Below are 6,201 nucleotides of genomic sequence, written 5' to 3' on the forward strand. Positions count from 1 at the left end.
CACAAATTCCACATTTTCCTAACGGAAGGAGGGTAAGAAAATTGTGAGTAAACTCAAATAAAGCTTGTCCAATATAAGAGACTTGAGATTTCATTCAAATAGCCCGTCATAAAATCTTGGCAATTGGCTGTAATGCAAAGGCAGACCCCGCGTAGAACAAACTACTAACTGAAGGGCTTGCAATCACCACTTGCTCCTCTGACAGGGATGTCTTTGTTAACAAAGAGCTGCACCAAAGGCGGTATGAATAGCAAATTACCCAGAGGTACCAGTTTGTCTTAGACTTCTTCAAATATCTTAAGCCATTAAACAGGAGCAATATAAAAGAATTGAGGTTACTCATTCCTGTGCATACGGAGGTAGTACCTTTTGTCCCTTGTGAGAGGCACAGATCTTCATGACTTCGTGGCTAAAAGAAAAGGAGATAACCTACAAAGCTGATACTGCACTTCCAGAGAAGATGGCGTTGGTAGGAATCAGGAAGTTGTGCAGCCTTGTTTGTTTAGATAGGTGAAATGCGAGAACGGTTAAAGAGGCTACAGTAGCGACGATGGTTAATAATGCTGAACTAAGCAGCAGTTCACAGGAAAACAAAAATCTCTTTACAAACTAAAGATTAACAGAAGGTCTGGCAGCACAATTCCCCTTAGAATTTTGCTGTTCTTTTTGTTTCAGCCATTTAATACGCATGTATGCATACATACAACTCCGTAGTAATTTTCTTTTTTGTGATCGTCTCCTACCGTTCTCTCAATCCTACATAAAGCAGATTCTCACATTTTCTCAGCACATTTACTGAATGAGATCATAATTTTGCCATTATTAATTGTTCACTCCTACCTTCTGACGGAAGAGCACTTTGCGCGTGTCCTCGCAAAAACCAATCGTGTATCTATGAAATTTGTCCAAGTATTGAGGATTTCAAGGGGTTGCTTGACATTCCAATAACGCGTTTGCATTTAGTGCCGTCCCGGCGTCCTCCTTCCCTGAACCCACGCTTCTACTAGTAAGCTAGACTTGAATGGATGACCGCAATTCGGGCAAATTGGTGTCATTAGCGATGGGAAGGCACATAGAAGGTGGGTAGTAGATTTTCCTCTTGAAAGAAAACTGACAGCGAAAGTGATAAATGCTTCGACATAGTGTGAATATGGGAAAGCTATTGCAGCCAACTATAACTTTCCAAGGCGAATGGAAGTGCAAACACTTCCAACTCCTCTCCTCTGCGAGTTGTACTAAAAACGAAAGTGATGAATTTGTTTTATAATTGCTCAATTCTTTCCTCAGTCCCGTCTAACTTTTTAATTCGGGAAAATAAAATTGCTCTAGTAATTTTATGTAGTTAGCCGATGTAAAATGTCCTGCTGGAGCCTAAATAGGCTGATCGCTGCTTTATTGCAGAATCTATACTTTGCTCGAGCATTCATGCAGAGAGGAGGAGGACCACAGTTACAGCCATTCAAAATCCCATCTCCTAAGTGGTTACAAGTTGTACACAAACGACACTGGTAAAGCCACCTAAACCCCCTCTTCTCTAGTCATTGTTTACGCAAACAATTTGTTTATATTTTCAGCCTCCCTCACCAAATTATTCACAGATGTGCAACTAATCTTGTGAAAAGTTTAAGGCTGAAGAACAGGAGATGTTCTAACTCACTGCTTTTCTAAATAGCTGTAGAAAGCTGGACAGATTCTGAGTCTTTCCAAGGTGGAATGATTTGCCAGTGGAACCTCGCCCCGTTGCTATGTTGGCGTTTAAACATGTCGGGTGATTGGGGTCATACAAGCCATGTAGTGATGAAGGTCAACACTGCGATCCTAATGAATTATGTAGCTACCTAAGTGCATGCATGGACACCGCTATTGCCCATGCTTTGGGAAAGCCAAAGGGGTTTCATACACTTTGTTGGATTGACGCCGCTAACACCTGACAAGAAAGCATCTTAATGACACAAATCTAGGCACCTCAGTAGATTATGTAAACCACTACATGAGGAGCCTGGATGATCATCCAGATCTTTGCATTCAAAAACTCCTGACACTGTCAGATCAATCCAGATCTCTTGATAGGAGAGAGTAAAATGTCAAGAACTGCCTTTTGACAGCTAAAGACAAGTGCATACGAAATTGTATTATTGCCTCAGTGTTCATCTAAGCCATCAAAACATCCTATCCAGCGTAATTTTCATCACTTTGAATGTTTTGATCGAAAGCAGTGCTGTTAAACAACTGCATTCCTGTGGAAACGGTTGAAAATTGGAGGAAGTTGAATGTATTTACTGATATGCAGTTGATCTGAAAGAGTGGTAAGTTTCTTGGCTTTTTTAATACAATTTAATAATGATTGTTATTTGATGCCAATTTTATTCGCTTCATTTTTATGTGTTACTGGAATTTTAATAGACAGTTTCTCATCCCTCTCTAGTAATTCTGCTGACCCGAAAAGTCCGTCACAGTTACGCGTCCAAAATCAAGGCAGAAGATAAACACTAAATAAAGTAGGATTGTATTGAAGTGTAGAAGAGAGGAAAGGTCTCCTTTCTACATAAAAGTCTAATATTCGGAATTTATCATCCGAAGAAACTAGGGACGAAATGGGTTCTTAAAAATGCAAATCTCCTAGTTACCACCGGATAAGGTAACTAACACAGTCCCAAGTTACTACAAAATATAATGTAAGGCGAATTCAAAGTGGAAGGTCTTATAAAAAGGCTTAGTAGTTTTATTGCACAATCTAAAAAATCTGTTGAAATAATAACGAATATTATCCCAACAAGACATGCCACTAATGGTCAAGGATTATACCGAGGATGCATGAATGTCGAGCAGGAGCACTTTATACGAGGAATAAGGTAAAGTCTCCTAAAAAACCGCATAAATTAGGGCCATTATAAAGGAGGGGTATGGGTACGAGGTCAGAGCGAAGACGACCGTTTGCAAATTGATTTAAATGACCCACAAATTATCGCAATGGCACTAGCCAATGAGAATATTCTATGGACAAAGAATTGACCTGAAATTGCTCTGTGCGTGGTAACTCTAAATGATGACTAAATTAAAACTAAATTATTTAAAAATATTAGAAGACAAGCATTGATTACAAGAAATAATTTCGAAAAAGTTAAAAAGTCACACCTGGAATATGGTTTGTGTTGTAGGATGTCCAACTTGAAGATCTATTACCAACTTAAATTCCTTAGATTTACTCAAAAATAAAATTTGCATCGAATTTTGGTTTCTTGCTAGACTGAATCAAATGCACTAGAACAATGGGCCTCCGCAAATGCTAAGACTTCGTTTTCACTTCTACACCAAGTGATCTGTCCACCAAACTGTGATTAGTGGTTCCATCTAATTCCACCATCCAAGTTCCCCTAACAAACCACTCAACACATCTAAGTAAAATAGCGCTATTCGTAGAAAAATCTTTAAAAAATTCATAGGTTAGTCAGCTTAAACCAGATTATAATAATGAAATCTCCTCCCACTAAGCGAAACCCGGGTCCCTCCCGCTTTGTCCCATTCCAGTCCATTCATTTTCATTCATGCCTCTGCATGAAGTGTATCTGCCAGAAATATACGTAACACGTCCAACACGAATGACGGTAGGGAGGTGAAGGAAGCAGTAAAACATAAAGTGCAATGACTCAGCATTTGTTTATCCATCTTCCTGTTCATCTGTTCAACACAAAGAGGTGCATGTCTGAGACTATCAACGGCGTCTTGTAAGATGGTGTTAAGGTCATTAAATAAACTGTGACTGTCTTCAGGGCGATCTGATTGTGAAGGCGAGATTTGATAGAGTGAGGAATGCACATTTATTTGGCAGTGCAAGTTGGGCCTACTGTAGTACCTCCAGAGTTTACCCCACCACGCACACAAGTAGCGTTGGGTGTTAGTTGTGAGTGAAGGACAGCTCTGCAACAGCGCTTACCGCTTAGCGGTGGGGACATGACTATAAGATGCCTAGAGCCAAGTGTCGCGTTTCGAGCCGCCACTTGCCAAACATGACAACCTCCTCACCTCAACACTCCCACGATTGCAAACTGCAGCCACTGGTCTCCGAACACACTACTCTGAAGAGACATTTCGTCCTCTAAATGAAACGGTTGACGAAAGATCAGGTTCATTGCCACCCAGTATATTGGTCTCTAAATGCCGTGTCGGTTAACAACAGTACATTGAGCCCACCCCTAACTGGAGTGCTACTGGTGGAATTTGCTTCAAGTCAAAGCACTTTGCGCCACCAATGCAATTAATGTGAATAATGCCTCCCGAGGTAGAGTAACCCTTGTCAACTCAAGATAAAATCGCGCTCCTTACTCCTGTGCAAATGCGCGCTCAGTAGTCATGCTATTTCTTCAAAAACCAACTGATACACCTTCCCATCAAGGTGAGCTAGACTGGAAGTTACGTGGATAATACATCTTGCGTTACCATTCGACATCGTCTGACACAAGTCACAAGCATTCTCAACCCCTTGCCAATGAGGTTCCACTCTCGTGTGCCAGTCCAGACAGGTAGATAGACAGACAAATCTTGATTCTGAGTGATGCCCACTTATCAGTAAACGTATCTTCCTACACCCTTCCTTCTCTTGTGGATAGGCTCACAAAGCCTCCTAGATAAAACAGTGCGATAGCGCATAAAGCACATCTGGCACGTTAAATGCGCATCCACTTGCCCAGTCGCCTACTTGCCATCTTGGTTACCCATCGCCTCGACTGTCCAACTGACTGGGACGTCAAGCTGTCTAATACATTCCCAATGGACTAACGGAGAATGACACTCGAGTCAAATTCTCTTCCACCTGTCTACTCATAGCTACGTGTTAATTTATTGCCCATACTACCGGTAAACAAGTTTTATGCTGACAACTCAGTTCTCAATTCTTCAAATTAAAACTTATTTTCGCATCAATAGAAACGGATAGGTTACCTGCTTGGAAAACAAAAAAGCTGATAGTTGAGTTCGTCAAACCGGGAAAAAGCATCAGACACTTCACACGCATTGCGAAGTCGGAACTGTAGGATTGTCTTTTTTCCTTTTAACTGAGATTTTAGATTTATTGGCAGTTAACTTTTGAATTAAAGTTAAGCCATTTTGGGAGTAACCGTCCCAAAATTACCGAAATTGAGGTGTGTATCGTTGAAGTAAATAAAACGCAGACTTGAATTAGCTGCGGCTATTGCAGGCGCGTTACTGATTGGTTAGAAGGAGGGCTAAGTTGGGCCAACAGGCTCAAATAGTTGCTAAGTAGCAGACGACATGGAAATACTTAGGGCATTTTGAATGGTGAATTACCCACCCGCGTCATTCAATGCCCACGACGAGTTTGCATGTTGGCAGGTATTTAGACTGCTGCCACATTTGTGGCACAAAACGCAGCAGCAAATAGCAAATGTGCCAGCCTACTAACACCCTCCACACACCTCGTGAGTCAGCACGGACACCATCAATCAGGAGGGCAATCAACGGTGGTAGTGGGTGGGCGCAACAGCGTACATTGTGAAAGAATGTGGAAAGTGCGAAGAAGCAGGTCCCGACATAGGTCGTGAGGTAGAACTACAGTGCAGTGATGTGCCTCTGGCCTTCCCGTGCATGGTGATTCCTCCCTGCCTGGTCCTCGACACACAAATCATTCCTGTGGAATTTCAACCAGTGAAAAGCTAGCAAAACTAGGTAATCGCAGTATGATTTCATGACAATAAACGTCTCTGTCTGTGCAGTGATTACAGGAGCTGTTGGGATTGCAAACTTTCTGAAAGGTATCGCACCAGGCTATGTGGATAATGGCAAAATGTTTGCTTTTTAGATATTTGTTATTTAAAAAATGCATAAGCATCCCACTCCTAGATCATTGTTCGCTATCTTGTAATCAGAAGTCTAGGTTTTACTCGAACAATCCGTAGATGCATAAAATAAACATATTAACCGCAAGATCTTCTTGGACTTCGAGGCAGAGTCATCATCTCAGTTTGCACTGTTCATGCCTATATCTCCCACTTCAGTTGTGCTGATACACCATATAGGGTTTTAGGGGGTAATGACAGCCGTTTAATAAGAGCGACGATAATTCACTTTAAAAAACACAAGAAACCTGATTTTCCAGGTTGCATATCATAGAGGAACTTCAACGGAGGTGGATATCGGTTGCGGATAGCGGAGTCAGTGGCGAGAGCACCAGAGGGGCTGTTGAAC

This window comes from Echinococcus granulosus (assembly GCF_000524195.1).
Source record: "Echinococcus granulosus chromosome Unknown EG_S00197, whole genome shotgun sequence".
NCBI lineage: Eukaryota > Metazoa > Platyhelminthes > Cestoda > Cyclophyllidea > Taeniidae > Echinococcus > Echinococcus granulosus.